Raw genomic sequence first — 20,206 nt, 5'->3', positions numbered from 1 at the left:
AGCATTTACATGTCGCTGTGACCCTGTACGTGCCCGTTATTTGGGCTGCATTCACATGTCGCCGTGACCCGTACGTTCCCGTTATTTGGGCTGAATTCACATGTCGCTGTGACCTCGTACGTTCCCGTTATTTGGGCTGAATTCACATGTCGCCGTGACCTCGTACGTTTCCGTTATTTGGGCTGAATTCACATGACGCCGTGACCTCGTACGTTCCCGTTATTTGGGCTGCATTCACATGTCGCCGTGACCCGTACGTTCCCGTTATTTGGGCTGAATTTACGTCGCTGTGACCCTGTACGTGCCCGTTATTTGGGCTGCATTCACATGTCGCTGTGACCCTGTACGTGCCCGTTATTTTGGCTGCATTCACATGTCGCCGTGACCCGTACGTTCCCGTTATTTGGGCTGAATTCACATGTCGCCGTGACCTCGTACGTTCCCGCTATTTGGGCTGAATTCACATGTCGCCGTGACCTCGTACGCTCCCGTTATTTGGGCTGAATTCACATGTCGCTGTGACCCTGTACGTGCCCGTTATTTGGGCTACATTCACATGTCGCTGTGACCTCGTACGTTCCCGTTATTTGGGCTGAATTCACGTCGCTGTGACCTCGTACGTTCCCGTTATTTGGGCTGAATTCACGTCGCTGTGACCTCGTACGTTCCCGTTATTTGGGCTGAATTCACATGTCGCTGTGACCCTGTACGTGCCCGTTATTTGGGCTACATTCACATGTCGCTGTGACCTCGTACGTTCCCGTTATTTGGGCTGAATTTACGTCGCTGTGACCCTGTACGTGCCCGTTATTTGGGCTGCATTCACATGTCGCCGTGACCCGTACGTTCCCGTTATTTGGGCTGAATTCACATGTCGCTGTGACCTCGTACGTTCCCGTTATTTGGGCTGAATTCACGTCGCTGTGACCTCGTACGTTCCCGTTATTTGGGCTGAATTCACGTCGCTGTGACCTCGTACGTTCCCGTTATTTGGGCTGAATTCACATGTCGCTGTGACCTCGTACGTTCCCGTTATTTGGGCTGAATTCACATGTCGCCGTGACCTGTACGTTCCCGTTATTTGGGCTGAATTCACGTCGCTGTGACCCTGTACGTGCCCGTTATTTGGGCAGCATTCACATGTCGGTGACCCTGTACGTGCCCGTTATTTGGGCTACATTCACATGTCGCTGTGACCTCGTACGTTCCCGTTATTTGGGCTGAATTCACGTCGCTGTGACCCTGTACGTGCCCGTTATTTGGGCAGCATTCACATGTCGCTGTGACCCTGTACGTGCCCGTTATTTGGGCTGCATTCACATGTCGCTGTGACCCTGTACGTGCCCGTTATTTTGGCTGCATTCACATGTCGCCGTGACCCGTACGTTCCCGTTATTTGGGCTGAATTCACATGTCGCCGTGACCTCGTACGTTCCCGTTATTTGGGCTGAATTCACATGTCGCCGTGACCCGTACGTTCCCGTTATTTGGGCTGAATTCACATGTCGCCGTGACCTCGTACGTTCCCGTTATTTGGGCTGAATTCACGTCGCTGTGACCTCGTACGTTCCCGTTATTTGGGCTGAATTCACGTCGCTGTGACCTCGTACGTTCCCGTTATTTGGGCTGAATTCACGTCGCTGTGACCTCGTACGTTCCCGTTATTTGGGCTGAATTCACATGTCGCTGTGACCCTGTACGTGCCCGTTATTTGGGCTGAATTTACGTCGCTGTGACCCTGTACGTGCCCGTTATTTGGGCTGCATTCACATGTCGCCGTGACCCGTACGTTCCCGTTATTTGGGCTGAATTCACATGTCGCTGTGACCTCGTACGTTCCCGTTATTTGGGCTGAATTCACGTCGCTGTGACCTCGTACGTTCCCGTTATTTGGGCTGAATTCACGTCGCTGTGACCTCGTACGTTCCCGTTATTTGGGCTGAATTCACATGTCGCTGTGACCTCGTACGTTCCCCGTTATTTGGGCTGAATTCACATGTCGCCGTGACCCGTACGTTCCCGTTATTTGGGCTGAATTCACGTCGCTGTGACCCTGTACGTGCCCGTTATTTGGGCAGCATTCACATGTCGGTGACCCTGTACGTGCCCGTTATTTGGGCTACATTCACATGTCGCTGTGACCTCGTACGTTCCCGTTATTTGGGCTGAATTCACGTCGCTGTGACCCTGTACGTGCCCGTTATTTGGGCAGCATTCACATGTCGCTGTGACCCTGTACGTGCCCGTTATTTGGGCTGCATTCACATGTCGCTGTGACCCTGTACGTGCCCGTTATTTTGGCTGCATTCACATGTCGCCGTGACCCGTACGTTCCCGTTATTTGGGCTGAATTCACATGTCGCCGTGACCTCGTACGTTCCCGTTATTTGGGCTGAATTCACATGTCGCCGTGACCCGTACGTTCCCGTTATTTGGGCTGAATTCACATGTCGCTGTGACCTCGTACGTTCCCGTTATTTGGGCTGAATTCACGTCGCTGTGACCTCGTACGTTCCCGTTATTTGGGCTGAATTCACGTCGCTGTGACCTCGTACGTTCCCGTTATTTGGGCTGAATTCACGTCGCTGTGACCTCGTACGTTCCCGTTATTTGGGCTGAATTCACATGTCGCTGTGACCTCGTACGTTCCCGTTATTTGGGCTGAATTCACATGTCGCTGTGACCCTGTACGTGCCCGTTATTTGGGCTACATTCACATGTCGCTGTGACCTCGTACGTTCCCGTTATTTGGGCTGAATTTACGTCGCTGTGACCCTGTACGTGCCCGTTATTTGGGCTGCATTCACATGTCGCCGTGACCCGTACGTTCCCGTTATTTGGGCTGAATTCACATGTCGCTGTGACCTCGTACGTTCCCGTTATTTGGGCTGAATTCACGTCGCTGTGACCTCGTACGTTCCCGTTATTTGGGCTGAATTCACGTCGCTGTGACCTCGTACGTTCCCGTTATTTGGGCTGAATTCACATGTCGCTGTGACCTCGTACGTTCCCGTTATTTGGGCTGAATTCACATGTCGCCGTGACCCGTACGTTCCCGTTATTTGGGCTGAATTCACGTCGCTGTGACCCTGTACGTGCCCGTTATTTGGGCAGCATTCACATGTCGGTGACCCTGTACGTGCCCGTTATTTGGGCTACATTCACATGTCGCTGTGACCTCGTACGTTCCCGTTATTTGGGCTGAATTCACGTCGCTGTGACCTCGTACGTTCCCGTTATTTGGGCTGAATTCACGTCGCTGTGACCCTGTACGTGCCCGTTATTTGGGCAGCATTCACATGTCGGTGACCCTGTACGTGCCCGTTATTTGGGCTACATTCACATGTCGCTGTGACCTCGTACGTTCCCGTTATTTGGGCTGAATTCACGTCGCTGTGACCCTGTACGTGCCCGTTATTTGGGCAGCATTCACATGTCGCTGTGACCCTGTACGTGCCCGTTATTTGGGCTGCATTCACATGTCGCTGTGACCCTGTACGTGCCCGTTATTTTGGCTGCATTCACATGTCGCCGTGACCCGTACGTTCCCGTTATTTGGGCTGAATTCACATGTCGCTGTGACCTCGTACGTTCCCGTTATTTGGGCTGAATTCACATGTCGCCGTGACCCGTACGTTCCCGTTATTTGGGCTGAATTCACGTCGCTGTGACCCTGTACGTGCCCGTTATTTGGGCAGCATTCACATGTCGGTGACCCTGTACGTGCCCGTTATTTGGGCTACATTCACATGTCGCTGTGACCTCGTACGTTCCCGTTATTTGGGCTGAATTCACGTCGCTGTGACCCTGTACGTGCCCGTTATTTGGGCAGCATTCACATGTCGCTGTGACCCTGTACGTGCCCGTTATTTGGGCTGCATTCACATGTCGCTGTGACCCTGTACGTGCCCGTTATTTTGGCTGCATTCACATGTCGCCGTGACCCGTACGTTCTTGTTATTTGGGCTGAATTCACATGTCGCCGTGACCTCGTACGTTCCCGTTATTTGGGCTGAATTCACATGTCGCCGTGACCCGTACGTTCCCGTTATTTGGGCTGAATTCACATGTCGCTGTGACCCTGTATGTGCCCGTTATTTGGGCTACATTCACATGTCGCTGTGACCTCGTACGTTCCCGTTATTTGGGCTGCATTCACATGTCGCTGTGACCCTGTACGTGCCCGTTATTTGGGCAGCATTTACATGTCGCTGTGACCCTGTACGTGCCCGTTATTTGGGCTGCATTCACATGTCGCCGTGAGCCGTACGTTCCCGTTATTTGGGCTGAATTCACATGTCGCTGTGACCTCGTACGTTCCCGTTATTTGGGCTGAATTCACATGTCGCCGTGACCTCGTACGTTTCCGTTATTTGGGCTGAATTCACATGACGCCGTGACCTCGTACGTTCCCGTTATTTGGGCTGCATTCACATGTCGCCGTGACCCGTACGTTCCCGTTATTTGGGCTGAATTTACGTCGCTGTGACCCTGTACGTGCCCGTTATTTGGGCTGCATTCACATGTCGCTGTGACCCTGTACGTGCCCGTTATTTTGGCTGCATTCACATGTCGCCGTGACCCGTACGTTCCCGTTATTTGGGCTGAATTCACATGTCGCCGTGACCTCGTACGTTCCCGCTATTTGGGCTGAATTCACATGTCGCCGTGACCTCGTACGTTCCCGTTATTTGGGCTGAATTCACATGTCGCTGTGACCCTGTACGTGCCCGTTATTTGGGCTACATTCACATGTCGCTGTGACCTCGTACGTTCCCGTTATTTGGGCTGAATTCACGTCGCTGTGACCTCGTACGTTCCCGTTATTTGGGCTGAATTCACGTCGCTGTGACCCTGTACGTGCCCGTTATTTGGGCTGCATTCACATGTCGCCGTGACCCGTACGTTCCCGTTATTTGGGCTGAATTCACATGTCGCTGTGACCTCGTACGTTCCCGTTATTTGGGCTGAATTCACGTCGCTGTGACCTCGTACGTTCCCGTTATTTGGGCTGAATTCACGTCGCTGTGACCTCGTACGTTCCCGTTATTTGGGCTGAATTCACATGTCGCTGTGACCTCGTACGTTCCCGTTATTTGGGCTGAATTCACATGTCGCCGTGACCTGTACGTTCCCGTTATTTGGGCTGAATTCACGTCGCTGTGACCCTGTACGTGCCCGTTATTTGGGCTACATTCACATGTCGCTGTGACCTCGTACGTTCCCGTTATTTGGGCTGAATTTACGTCGCTGTGACCCTGTACGTGCCCGTTATTTGGGCTGCATTCACATGTCGCCGTGACCCGTACGTTCCCGTTATTTGGGCTGAATTCACATGTCGCTGTGACCTCGTACGTTCCCGTTATTTGGGCTGAATTCACGTCGCTGTGACCTCGTACGTTCCCGTTATTTGGGCTGAATTCACGTCGCTGTGACCTCGTACGTTCCCGTTATTTGGGCTGAATTCACATGTCGCTGTGACCTCGTACGTTCCCGTTATTTGGGCTGAATTCACATGTCGCCGTGACCTGTACGTTCCCGTTATTTGGGCTGAATTCACGTCGCTGTGACCCTGTACGTGCCCGTTATTTGGGCAGCATTCACATGTCGGTGACCCTGTACGTGCCCGTTATTTGGGCTACATTCACATGTCGCTGTGACCTCGTACGTTCCCGTTATTTGGGCTGAATTCACGTCGCTGTGACCCTGTACGTGCCCGTTATTTGGGCAGCATTCACATGTCGCTGTGACCCTGTACGTGCCCGTTATTTGGGCTGCATTCACATGTCGCTGTGACCCTGTACGTGCCCGTTATTTTGGCTGCATTCACATGTCGCCGTGACCCGTACGTTCCCGTTATTTGGGCTGAATTCACATGTCGCCGTGACCTCGTACGTTCCCGTTATTTGGGCTGAATTCACATGTCGCCGTGACCCGTACGTTCCCGTTATTTGGGCTGAATTCACATGTCGCCGTGACCTCGTACGTTCCCGTTATTTGGGCTGAATTCACGTCGCTGTGACCTCGTACGTTCCCGTTATTTGGGCTGAATTCACGTCGCTGTGACCTCGTACGTTCCCGTTATTTGGGCTGAATTCACGTCGCTGTGACCTCGTACGTTCCCGTTATTTGGGCTGAATTCACATGTCGCTGTGACCCTGTACGTGCCCGTTATTTGGGCTGAATTTACGTCGCTGTGACCCTGTACGTGCCCGTTATTTGGGCTGCATTCACATGTCGCCGTGACCCGTACGTTCCCGTTATTTGGGCTGAATTCACATGTCGCTGTGACCTCGTACGTTCCCGTTATTTGGGCTGAATTCACGTCGCTGTGACCTCGTACGTTCCCGTTATTTGGGCTGAATTCACGTCGCTGTGACCTCGTACGTTCCCGTTATTTGGGCTGAATTCACATGTCGCTGTGACCTCGTACGTTCCCCGTTATTTGGGCTGAATTCACATGTCGCCGTGACCCGTACGTTCCCGTTATTTGGGCTGAATGCACGTCGCTGTGACCCTGTACGTGCCCGTTATTTGGGCAGCATTCACATGTCGGTGACCCTGTACGTGCCCGTTATTTGGGCTACATTCACATGTCGCTGTGACCTCGTACGTTCCCGTTATTTGGGCTGAATTCACGTCGCTGTGACCCTGTACGTGCCCGTTATTTGGGCAGCATTCACATGTCGCTGTGACCCTGTACGTGCCCGTTATTTGGGCTGCATTCACATGTCGCTGTGACCCTGTACGTGCCCGTTATTTTGGCTGCATTCACATGTCGCCGTGACCCGTACGTTCCCGTTATTTGGGCTGAATTCACATGTCGCCGTGACCTCGTACGTTCCCGTTATTTGGGCTGAATTCACATGTCGCCGTGACCCGTACGTTCCCGTTATTTGGGCTGAATTCACATGTCGCTGTGACCTCGTACGTTCCCGTTATTTGGGCTGAATTCACGTCGCTGTGACCTCGTACGTTCCCGTTATTTGGGCTGAATTCACGTCGCTGTGACCTCGTACGTTCCCGTTATTTGGGCTGAATTCACGTCGCTGTGACCTCGTACGTTCCCGTTATTTGGGCTGAATTCACATGTCGCTGTGACCTCGTACGTTCCCGTTATTTGGGCTGAATTCACATGTCGCTGTGACCCTGTACGTGCCCGTTATTTGGGCTACATTCACATGTCGCTGTGACCTCGTACGTTCCCGTTATTTGGGCTGAATTTACGTCGCTGTGACCCTGTACGTGCCCGTTATTTGGGCTGCATTCACATGTCGCCGTGACCCGTACGTTCCCGTTATTTGGGCTGAATTCACATGTCGCTGTGACCTCGTACGTTCCCGTTATTTGGGCTGAATTCACGTCGCTGTGACCTCGTACGTTCCCGTTATTTGGGCTGAATTCACGTCGCTGTGACCTCGTACGTTCCCGTTATTTGGGCTGAATTCACATGTCGCTGTGACCTCGTACGTTCCCGTTATTTGGGCTGAATTCACATGTCGCCGTGACCCGTACGTTCCCGTTATTTGGGCTGAATTCACGTCGCTGTGACCCTGTACGTGCCCGTTATTTGGGCAGCATTCACATGTCGGTGACCCTGTACGTGCCCGTTATTTGGGCTACATTCACATGTCGCTGTGACCTCGTACGTTCCCGTTATTTGGGCTGAATTCACGTCGCTGTGACCTCGTACGTTCCCGTTATTTGGGCTGAATTCACGTCGCTGTGACCCTGTACGTGCCCGTTATTTGGGCAGCATTCACATGTCGCTGTGACCCTGTACGTGCCCGTTATTTTGGCTGCATTCACATGTCGCCGTGACCTCGTACGTTCCTGTTATTTGGGCTGCATTCACATGTCGCTGTAACCAGTATGTGTCCATTATTTGGACCGTCACACATGGCGCTGAGCCACTGTACGTGACCGGCTATGATGGAGACGTCTCCGGATCACTCGTCTTACGAGCTCCTTATTGTGATCGATTAAATGATTATGTCCCTGATCTCGCAATGTCGCAGTGCTATGATCTGATGTCACTTGTGGGAACATCTGGCCATGAGGATATTGGGGACACTACATGGGCATCCTATAGCTGCACTCCCTGTGATACGGACAGTAACTCTGGAGCCACCACCATCACCACACTATTAATATGGACGACTCCCGCTACAAGCGGCACCGCTGGGACCGGTAGGCACTGGGCAGGGGTAGGCACACTGGCGGACGGGTAGGTGGCAGCTGAGCTCAGTGCTGGACCGGGACGTCTCCCTCTGTCAGGGCCCCGACAGGCGCAGGCCTGCCACAGCACGGCGGAGGGGGCTGTGCCGGGATCTGGAGGAGGAGGAGCGCGTCCCTGCCCACTGCTCTCCGGGAGGAAGGGTGTTTCCTCCATGTCTCTAGGAAGTTTCGGCCTCGTCCTGGCCGCTTGTGGGAAAGTGGGGTAAAGAGTTGTGGAGAGGCCGCGGCCAGGAAGGGGGCTGCAGCTGAGAGCAGAAGATCATTACCGCCTGCAGGCCGGAGAAGCGGCACACCCGGGTGAGAGAACTACGTGAGCCCCCGGCCCCAGCAGCACTGCCACTGATTACAGCTCCGAGGCTGTCCTTACCTCCCCCAGTAGTGCTGCCACTGATTACAGCTCCGAGGCTGCCCCTTCCTCCCCCAGCAGTGCTGCCACTGATTACAGCTCTGAAGCTGCCACCGATTACAGCTCCGAGGCTGCCCCTGCCTCCCCCATCAGTGCTGCCACTGATTACAGCTCTGAAGCTGCCCCTCTGTCCACACGATGATTCTCCTTAAATTTGGTACATTCTGTCTTTGAGGGTGACCCTTCACCCCCTTTACATAGGTCAGCGGGATCGCTGTCCCTGGGCCCGGATTGTTGAGTTTGGTTCCATGTATAAGGCTATGTGCACACGATGCGGATTTAGTGCAGATCCGCAGCGGATTTTTCCATGCAGAAATGCTGCAGATCCGCACTGTGATTTACAGTACAATGTAATTGAATAGTAAAACAAAAAAAAACTGTGCAGATGGCGTGGAAACGCTGCGGATTTAAAAGAAGTGCATGTCACTTCTTTTGTGCGGTTCTGCAGCGGTTCTGCAGCGTTTCTGCACCCCTCCATTATAGAAATCCGCTTCAATTCCGCACAAAATCTGCATCAATTTCCCATAAAAAACGCACAAAATCCGTGGCAAATCTGCACCTGCGGTTTCTACCAGGAAATGCAGATTTTGTGCGGAAAATTCTGCACCCCATTCCACATGGGCACATAGCCTAAGATCTCCCGTAGACACGCTATATGAAGTCTTGATTAAAGCTGCAGGACACTTCTGCTGTTGGTCCATGCCCGATACGTGTGATCTGACACTATGGACCCTCAGTGATGCACAGCAGCAGTGTCACATCTCTGGTGGGCGCACCACTTTCACATTTTCTAAATCTCAAGTTAGTAATTTGCTTCCTTCTGTGAGGATCACCTTGGCAGATGCCAGCCAGCGATATTGGGATATAAGAAGCATGCACATATTGTTTATAACATATGGTCTGGCCGAGTCTGCCGGATCTGAAACCTCTGTTTGATGTGTCCCTGTCTCGAGTAGGTCCCATTACCCCCATCGTTCAGGTGGGGGCAGTAATGTGCTAATTATTGTGGATGTGTAATGAGCAGCTTTATGTGCATCACTTGCATTGTAGCGGATCAGTGCAGGAGAAACTCAGGAGGGCTAAATCGGCAGTATGGCCCCTTATTATTGGTCTCATTGTTATGTTATTGCTTTAGACGGTGGCAGCACTCCATTGTTTCCCCATAAAGACTGTGCCTGTCGTTAATAAGTCATCTATCAGTCTGTGACTGCAGACTCGTGAATCCTCAGAGCTTGTTGTGACAATTATCCGGTGCCAGCGGTGACTACAAATGTGCGATATACATGCTCCTGGTCACATTCTGATTGAATGTACGCGGTCTCTTTCAGTGCACTTACATTTCGTGAGGCTGCGCACGTCTAGTTGCAATGTGGCTGGAAATATGCATATCTCATGCTTGCAGTCGCACGACCGCTTGATCTCGCTGCCGGCACTGGAGAATCCTGACAGCGTGCATTGCAGACTTTTGTGAACAGCCTGCACAACCCCTTTAATGGCCCTTTCACACAGACCAGCATTAGAGTATGGGGACAGAAGGAACTCTAAAGGAATTGTCCATCTTTTGGGGAATTCTTATTTTTTTTTTCCTCGCTCACTGATTGTCAGGCTTTGTGAATACTGGATCTTACCAAATTGCCTTTTGCTGAAGTCGGCCTGAGCCGTCCATGTTATACATGAATGGTTGTCGTGCAGTCTTAGTTTCCCTCCATGGCCTAACAGTCGTGGTGAAAACCAAGAGGAACTGTTTCTGGTTCTCACATACTGCTAGTGTTTCCTCTTTGTTACTATATATTTCTCAGTATTGCACCGTCAACGGGATTTTTGTGAATAGATGTTTCATTTCCCATTTACCTACTGTACAAGGAACTGTCCTCTGGTGCTCACACCCGTTGTGCCATAATGTAGGGCTTCACCTTACAATTATATCCACTTATATCCAGCGCGCGGCCGATATTTGGAGGAGATGAATCTTCAAAAAATTACACACGGTGCCATCACTTATATAATGTATGAATGGCACTTTTTGAAAATACTTGTAGCTTTAAAAAAGATGTAGGTGATAAACGTTCTTCCGTTTGATTGCGCTGCCGAGCAAAATGTTGGTCAAAACCAGGACGTTCACTGAATACTGGGCGGTGAGAGAAGCTGCGCCAGTACCCTTCTATGACTGAAAGCCGGCGGCTGCCTGGAGGAGTACAGCTCATTTTCTCCTGGCAGCGGGGCTCTCAGTACAGTGGCTGTGCGGCGTTGTAACGCTATCAACCTGCATATTAACCCCATATCTGCAGGATATTAGTGTTTCGGCACATGACAGGTTCCCTTTTAGTACAAGCTGCTTTTGTGGCCAAAGTTGGGCACAAAGACTAAGGAGACATATGTCTGACAGTAACCACAGTCGCGATGGATACATATGCATATAGCCACCTTCCTGAGCCATTGCTAAAAACCTATTCTGTAGCACTCCCTACATAATGATTTACAAGGTATGCAGTTGCGTAGTGGCCAGAACAACACCCTTTTGGCCACCTCCTGGTAAATGGCGGGCTATAACAACTGTACAATAAATGTCCAGAAAAGCCCCCAACATGTACTTTTGGCTAAATGCTGGAATGCAGCGTGCACCTCACCCAGGGCTTCTTCACACCGCTGTTTTTACATCCATAATAAATGATTATTTTCTCTCTCAAGCGTCATCTGTTTCACCTCAGATTTTTTTCTCATCTGTTTTTAAAAGCTGTTGAGGTGAAATATCTGGTTATTTTTTTTATCATCAGTTAGCAATGAATCAGTTAAAAACGGAGGCAAAGCATATGTACAGTATTTAATTTTTGATGGATCACCACGGACTTGAGTGGCCCAGTCTGATCCTCACAGAATGGACACAGGGAGCCATTAAACCCCCCCCCCTCTAATAAGAGAAACGGATGTGAATGGTTCAATTGATCTCTATGCCTCCATGTTCACCCCATCTTAATAACGGACAGCATGCAAACGAGAAAACCAGATGTGTGAATGAAGCCTAACATAACTTGTCTACTTTTTCCTAGATTTCTCACTTTTGAGGTGAACAGTGAGGTAGCGTCTGTGCATGCAGCCATGTGCTCTCTATCACCCATCTAGGAGAATGGAATACGCAGGGAGTGTGCACATGTCTCACTGCCACATTGCGTGGCTTTTACTGACACTAATGACCCTTCCATTGGAGTATGACCAGCTTTGATCATTGTGTGGGGCAGGCCACTGCTTTGTTTAGTGGTTATAAGAAAATGTTGTGGTTTCTCCTACAATGGCGAGAGCACCCGGCGTACACCATAAGACGCTTACTGCTGTACCTGCCTGTGGTTGTCGTCTAGTGTGGATAATTACCACTGGCTGTAAGCCTAGTAATACTGATTGGAATCCTAGAGAATCGTATATATATATTTTTTTTTCACACCTTTCAGTAGTATTATTAGAAATTTTGTCTACATTGTGTTCCCCCATGTTACACAGGTCTAAAACAGGGATGTCAAAACTAAGACGCAGAGGGGCAAAATAAAAAGCTTGGACAAAGTTGCAGGCCAACATTGATATTAATTAAAAAATGTCTACAATTGAGGAAGTTGTTCCTTATCAAATATAACAATGAACCTTTTCATATGGAAAAACTTAAAAGGGTTGTCCCATGAGCAAAGTACATTTTAATTAATAGATCTTAGAATGAAAAACCGCAATATGTTATATATTAGCAGTAAAAAGCATAAAATGATTAAAAACCTTGAATAATACACGTTATAAAGTATGATGCCAACAAAGTGTCCCCAAATACAGCAAGATACACCCATAGTGAATTCCTCCACAGTACCCTACACACACGGTATGGTGACCCCCATCACAGTATAATTGTAATTAATATAGAACTGTAAACCCACACATTATAGTGGATCCGACTTAGTCCTCCACAAAGTATAATGTGCCCCACATAGTATTCCAAACAGCATAATGACCCCACATAGTCCTCCATACAGTATAATGGATCACAAATAGTCCTCCATACAGTAAAATTGCCTCACAAAGTTCTCCATCCAGTGGGCTCTGCATTGCCTTCCATACAGTATAATGGGCCCACATAATGCTCCATACATTATAATGTCCCTACATAATCCTCCATACAGTATAATAGCCCCACATAGTTTTCCATACAGTATAATGGCACCATATAGTTCTCCATACAGTATTTTGGCCTCACATAATGCTCCATACAGAATAATGGCCCCACATAATCCTCCATTCTGTATGATAGGCTCTGCATTGTCCTCCATAGAGAATGGGTCCTGCATTAAAAAATATACTCCCCTTGCCTCATTACTCTGCCGCTCTGGTTTCGCAGTGAGTGCTCTGAAGTTCTACTTTGCGCAGCAGGCACGTTGTAATGATGTCATCGCACCCACTGCGCTGAGACGTCAGACGCAGAGGAGATAATGATGGCGGAGGAAGCGACAGCTCACACTCCCTCCTTCATCATATGTTTTCAGCCGCATCGGCAAACGGGATGCCCATATAATTGAAAGTGCAATGCCGGGCGGGGGGGCAGGGTTGTAGCCTGGCGTTGCAGGCCAAAGATACTCACCCTGCGGACCAGAGTTTGACATATGTGCTGTGAAAGGAGCTTCTGCTTCACCATTTGCCACCATTTAGTAATACTTTGGCTACTTCTGGTTTTTGCAGTTCCCAGTGACCAAAACGTCTGCTGATGTACATGTAGAACAAGTGGTCCGTGCCAGATACATAGTACAAGGGCTGTCCCTTATTTCTCATCGTCTTGCCTGACTTGAAGGGTGCTGCATGCCTCAAGATGCAGAGATTTTAACCATGCAGTATGAGGATATATGGAATTTACTAGGCTATTTCTTTTTCTGTATAGTAGGGTTGGGGGAGAAGAACTCTCCAGAAGTGGCATGTGAGTTACAGCCCTTTTTTAGCAAGTGAATGGATTATCTGCTTCAGCTGCCACAGTGACTAGCGCAGCCCACGTGAACACAGCTGTAATAAGGCATCTGGTAAGGGAAAAAAAAATCAAGAATCTAGAATGGGTTAAATTAAAACCAGCAATCTTCACCTTCTTGTTTCCCTGTTGCTCATGTTCTGATGCTGGCTGGTTCCCTACTGTGCTCTAATGCCTTCTATTTCCAACGTGTAGACATGGCTGCTGCAGCCGATCACTGGCTGCAGTGGCTAGTGATTGACTGCAGCTCTCACAAGTCCCTGTGATGGGATTTAATGGTTGCAGCAGGAAGTAGATAGATTGGCAGGGAATCGGGCAGCATTGCAACAAGAGCGAAGGTCAGTATTGCTGTTTTTTGTTTTTTTGTCCATTGTAAGCATTTTGAAAGGGGAAACATTCCCTCCAGACCACTCTTCCATATGTTTTGCTCTTATATGACAGACACTTCTGCTGTGATTCTCCCCAGTAATATGGCGTCTTTCCATGGGGCAGCATATTCGGCTGACAGTTCTGCGTTGAGGTTACTTCCACCTGAGCCACTTTGATACTGTTTTGGCAGGGCGCAAAGGATACAGGAGAAGGAAGAATTAGTCAAAGTTGTTCACTAGACTTCTCTAAATGCTTTTTATTGTTCTAAATGAAGATGGTGTATCTAGAGTTTTTTAGGTACATGGAGAGGCTAATTTTGTTGCTGTATTTCATGTTCCTGAAGGGCTGATTGTTTACCACCCCCATTGACAGTGTGCACTGAGGTCAGTGGAGCATTGTTCTGCTGGTCACAAAAACATAGATGTACATATGATGACTAGCGCATATTATTCAGGTCTGAGAATTGTGGCCATTTAACATTTCCATTTCACCATACCGGTCGGCTAAATGTGCAATCATCCAACAATTTCTTCAGCCGAATCCTGGTATAATTGGGATCAAGAAGATCCCCTGTTTTCTTGATTGGTGTTTCTGCGAATGTTAGCTGATCTTCTTGGATTGACGGTGATTCCTATGTTGTACCCTTTTACAGCCCTGAGATCCTCATACACGTTAGGTGGCTGTTGGCCGACTGATGCTTTGGTCGGTTCTCCCACCATATACAGGTGTGCTTTTTCAGCTGAGCGCCTGTGTGTTCTTCATCAGCAAGTCGGTGACTGGTATCTCTTTTGGCGACTAATCTCCAACAGAACAAAGCAGTTAGCATTCTGAAATCATAGGTGCTTGATCGACATCACCCCCGATAATAAGTTGCCCAATGCCCCCATACACATTAGAGTGTTGGCAGAACCCGTCGATATCAGTGGGTGCGGTCGACATTAGTCTATACCTATGGAAGCCTTTATTTTTCATCCTTTTAACCAGGCCACAGAAAACTGATTCTTCTGCCCACTTGCACCATTAAGGCTACGTTCACATTTGCGGTCAGCGCCGCAGCGTCGGGCGCCGCAGCGGCGCCGCATGCGTCATGCGCCCCTATACTTAACATGGGGGCGCATGGACATGCGTTGTGCTGCGTTTTGCGCCGCATGGCCGCAAGCGTTGGACGCAAGAAACGCTTCAAGTTGCATTTTTTTTGCGTCCAACTTGCGGGCAAAAACGACGCATGCGGCGCAAAACGCAGCGTTTTAGCGTGCGTTTTGCCGCGTTTTTGTTTGCGTTGTGCGCTGCGGCGCCGACGCTGCGGCGCACAACGCAAATGTGAACGTAGCCTTACCTACATATTCAACTGAACCTGCAAATATTCCAAGGAAGCCTAGGCATTGTGGAGGGAAGGAAAGTTTCAGATGGGACAATTCATCCTGTTAAATTCTTGTTTCTGACGGCAAACTTTGACCTCAGTCATACGTGGCCTGTCCGATATTACATTACAGACGAGTTGTAGGAGAAATGTCACAACATGCTAAAAATGTCTGGCTAAGTGTATAGCCATGGAAAACTCAGGAATTTCGACTATGTTCAGACAATCATTTAATATCACCGGCCAGTCTGATCTGCAAATTGTGGTTGTGACTGTGTCCACGTGCAGCCCCTCTTACTAGCACGCCCAGAGGACGGGGGCACCAGCAATGTGCCATACGGTACAATTCGTACTATCGCTGTTTTTCCTGCTTAGCATACACAGTTAATGATGCCATTAATTATTTATCATGTACAAAGCATTGGCCCGTGTGTTAAAAAAAAAAATAATTATATATATATTATGTTCACTTTCAAATTGGCTTACATTAGTGTGCTGACGTGTGCCCAGTGACCAAAATTGCTTTTTTTTTTCATGAACCAGCAACAAAAAATTCTCTCCATTCTACCCCCGTTCAGGACCCTAAATCCCCCATAGACATTAGTCTGTTAGCTGAAACCACTAATATTGCTGGATTCGGCCACAGTCTAAGGAATGATGGGTCTGTGTACAGCCACAGTTGTCTACCTGACCGGAGGTCTACTGACATGAACATCCTTATATGAGGATGTTAGTTGAGGTCAGAAAACCCATGGTCAGGCCAGGAATTGCAGACATAACATGGTCAATAAGATCTGGTTGTGTGAAAGAGAGAGGCGTTTTGTAGATTCTCTTATGCCGGCCATAGACATTAGAGGTCTGTCAGCCAAACAATGCTTCGGCTGATCCCTCGCCCAAAAGCCATCTCAGCTGATACTCATGTACACAGGAGCGCTCCTAACAGCGACGCTGCAGCGATCGGCATCCCGTTGTCTAGATCGCTGCAGCATCGCTAAATGTGACGGTACCTTAAGTTCTCTATGACAAAAGCCGCTGTCTGACACATCGGCCAGCGTCTTATCTTAGGGAGAACAAAGTTATCAGCAATTCAAAATCAGACATGGGCAATCGACAGCTCTCCTGACCATCACTCGGCCGGAGCCCTTAGAGTATGTGCACACGTCCGGATTTCTTGCAGAAATTTCCTGAAGAAAACCGGAAATTTTCTGCAAGAAATCCGCTTTTTTTTTTGCGTTTTTTCCGGGTTTTTTTGCGTTTTTTTAGCATTCTGCAAGCGTAATTAGCTTGCAGAATGCTAAAGTTTTCCAAGCGATCTGTAGCATCGCTTGGAAAACTGACTGACAGGTTGGTCACACTTGTCAAACATAGCGTTTGACAAGTGTGACCATCTTTTTACTATAGATGCAGCCTATACAGCATCTATAGTAAAAGATGGAATGTTTAAAAATAATTAAAAAAAAATAAAAAAAATATGGTTATACTCACCTGCAGGCGTCCGTTCCTATAGATGCCGGTGTGGTTCAGGACCTTCCATGACGTCGCGGTCACATGACCGGTCTCGACCAATCACAAGACCGTGACGTCATTGCAGGTCCTTCACCGCACACCAGCTATAGAAACCGAAGCGGCAGCATGCAGCGGAGAGGCGGGAAGACATCGAAGGTGAGTATAGGACTATTTTTTATTTTAATTCTTTTTTTTGGACCAATTATATGGTGCCCAGTCCGTGGAGGAGAGTCTCCTCTCCACCACCCTGGGTACCAACCGCACATAATCTGCTTACTTCCCGCATGGTGTGTACAGCCCCGTGCGGGAAGTAAGCAGATCAATGCACTCATAGGTGTGCGGAATCCCCTGCAATTCCGCATTTTAATGAACATGTTGCTTTTTTTTCCGCGATGCGATTTTTTCGCGGAAAAAAAGGCTACATTTGCACAAAAAATGCGGAATACACTGAAAATAATGGGAGGCATATGTTAGCGTTTTTTTCGCATTTTTATCGCGTTTTTATAGCGAACAAAACGCGAAAAAAACGCGAAAAGTACTGAACGTGTGCACATGGCCATTATACACAGACTGTGGCCGAATCCAGCAATATTAGTGGTTTCAGCTAACAGACTAAAGGTACCGTCACATTTAGCGACGCTGCAGCGATCTAGACAACGATGCCGATCGCTGCAGCGTCGCTGTTTCGTTGTTGTGTGGTCGCTGGAGAGCTGTCACACAGCTCTCCAGCGACCAACGATGCCGAAGTCCCCGGGTAACCAGGGTAAAAATCGGGTTACTAAGCGCAGGGCCGCGCTTAGTAACCCGATGTTTACCCTGGTTACCAGTGTAAATGTAAAAAAAACCAAACACTACATACTTACATTCCATGTCTGTCGCGTCCCCCGGCGTTCTGCTTCCCTGCACTGTAAGCGCCGGCCCTAAAGCAGAGCGGTGACGTCACCGCTGTGCTCTGCTTTACGGCCGGCCAGCGCTGACACAGTGCAGGGAAGCAGAACGCCGGGGAACGCGGCAGACACCGGAATGCAAGTATGTAGTGTTTGTTTTTTTTACATTTACACTGGTAACCAAGGTAAATATCGGGTTACTAAGCGCGGCCCTGCGCTTAGTAACCCGATGTTTACCCTGGTTACCAGTGAAGACATCGCTGAATCCGCGTCACACACGCCGATCCAGCGATGTCAGCGGTTGATCCAGCGACGAAATAAGATGCTGGCCTCCTAGCTCCGACCAGCGATATCACAGCAGGATCCAGATCGCTGCTGCGTGTCAAACACAACGATATCGCTATCCAGGACGCTGCAACGTCACGGATCGCTAGCGACATCGTTAAGTTGTTCAGTGTGAAGGTACCTTAATGTCTATGGGGGCTTTAGGGTCCTGAACGGGGGTAGAATGGAGAGAATTTTTTGTTGCTGGTTCATGGAAAAAAAAAGCAATTTTGGTCACTGGGCACACGTCAGCACACTGACTAATGTAAGCCAATGTGAAAGTGAACATATATATATATATATATATATATATATATATATATTTTTTTTTTTATAGAATGTTAAATAATTGAGGCATGTAAGTATTTAAGCCCATTATATTATATTTTAGCTAATGGTATCACGGTAACTAAAGACATCCTAATGATGCTGGTTTATTGGGCCTCCTGCAGTGTCATTCTTGTTTAGTAGTTGCTGAAAAATCTTATAATTTCCAATTTGTGGTGTTAGCACATGACTAAATGGTGAACCACTACATTTCCTGTGCTTTGACCACATAGGGTTCAGGTGTCTACACCAAGCATAAACCACAAAAGATTTAGAAGTGAAACCGAGGCTTCTGGCCTTAAGTATCTACACATGGGCTCTGTCATGTCTGTGTTGTAGTTATAAATGCAACCACAGTACTGATATTTCTTAGACTTTTTATATGCAATGGTGATACCTGAATGAGTTTTACCCTTCGCTTAGTGCGTACTGTGTAGAAAGCTCCTAATGCCCACCTGAAGTTTGTCCTTTAGGCTCTGTTAGCACAATTTAAGCAAGGAGAGTGTCTATTTGGCCTCTGTTGTGCTGATATACTTGTGTTTACCACAAAAGAGTAATAGTAATAGTGTAAGATCTAATACAATGGTATGTAGTACAAAAAAATATCCCATGCTTTATTTGTTTTATAGCAGGACCCTATCGCTTCATGGCGTTTGTTGGAGGGCTCAGGAGCTTTTCCTGGAGCATCTCTTCTTTGCGCTCTATTCCTACATGTTTCTTCCTGTGTCTGTAGACTTTTTTTCACAGGTGCCTGTGTACTTTGTCCTCTCTGCCAGAACTGTATCTACCCTACAGTTCCCTCATTACCAGACACTTCATTTATAAACCACCATCCTGAGACTCCCGATACAGTCTCAAGATGGATAAATGGCTGCCCACACAGATTCCCCCTCCTAAGGTTCCTTCCACTTCACCTGGCATGCACTATACTGAAACTCTCCTACATTCAATACTGTTACAGGTCCAGATACTGGTACCACGCAGGCTCAGTATACTGTTGGGGAGCAATGAGTTATATAATGCATTTATCCTAATGTCATGAAGCACTCTGGAACGCCCAGCGCCATGCCATCTGCCCAGTAACTACGGTAGTTTATGAGCTTACTATTCCTCTCTTTGGCGTCTGCCCTGCCTCTAAAGGTTCTGTTCCTTTCTCCCTGTACAGTCACAATTCGTTAAGAATCACTGGCCATGCACCTCATAAGATCAGAACACACTGCTCTGAGAACTTTGTGCTTCACTATCAGGCTGTGTTCTGTTCAAAGCACAGATAGTCCATGAGCCGGGCCAGATATCGGTACCACCCGGAGTGACTAATTTTCTTTGGTATTTTTAGGTAGATGCATGTCTGTAGTTTATTTTTTGATATGATAGCCCTTACATATACGTAGCTTATTAACCCCTTCAGCCCTAGGCCTATTTGTACCCAAGTGCCTAAGCCAATCTGACCTGTGCCACTTCATGGGCTAATAACTTTGGAACGCTTTCACCTATCCAAGCCATTCTGAGATTGTTTTCTCGTGACATATTGTACTTCACGTCAGTGCTAAATGGGAGTCAATATATTTTACCTTTCTATATAAAAAAATGCTAAATATTCGGAAATTTTGGAAAAATCGGCAATTTTTTAACTTTGAAATTCTCTGCTTTTTACAAAAATACTGATACCCCCCATAATAGTTATTAATTTACACTCCCCACATGTTTACTTCATATTGGCATCATTTTGAAAATGAAACCTTATTGTTTTACGACGTAATAGGGCTTATAGTTTTATGCGCAATTTTTCACATTTACAGCAAAAC

At 48.2% G+C, this 20,206-nt stretch overlaps 1 protein-coding gene across 3 annotated transcripts in view; it reads left to right on the top strand.

Moving 5' to 3' along the window:
- The first annotated feature begins 8,177 nt into the window (after positions 1-8,177).
- Positions 8,178-20,206, top strand: part of LOC143816490 (cytoplasmic FMR1-interacting protein 1) — a 124,924-nt gene continuing 112,895 nt past the window's right edge. For 2 of the 3 annotated variants that reach the window (XM_077296930.1, XM_077296932.1), the window contains exon 1: positions 8,178-8,535. The gene's annotated coding sequence lies outside the window, so the exon portion shown is untranslated. Of the gene's footprint in view, positions 8,549-20,206 lie in introns of all 3 variants that reach the window. The other variant, XM_077296931.1, reaches the window with a different exon arrangement.

Source organism: Ranitomeya variabilis, chromosome 3 (genome assembly GCF_051348905.1).
Source record: "Ranitomeya variabilis isolate aRanVar5 chromosome 3, aRanVar5.hap1, whole genome shotgun sequence".
NCBI classification, from domain to species: Eukaryota; Metazoa; Chordata; class Amphibia; order Anura; family Dendrobatidae; genus Ranitomeya; species Ranitomeya variabilis.
This window is presented reverse-complemented; position numbering and strand designations above follow the sequence as displayed.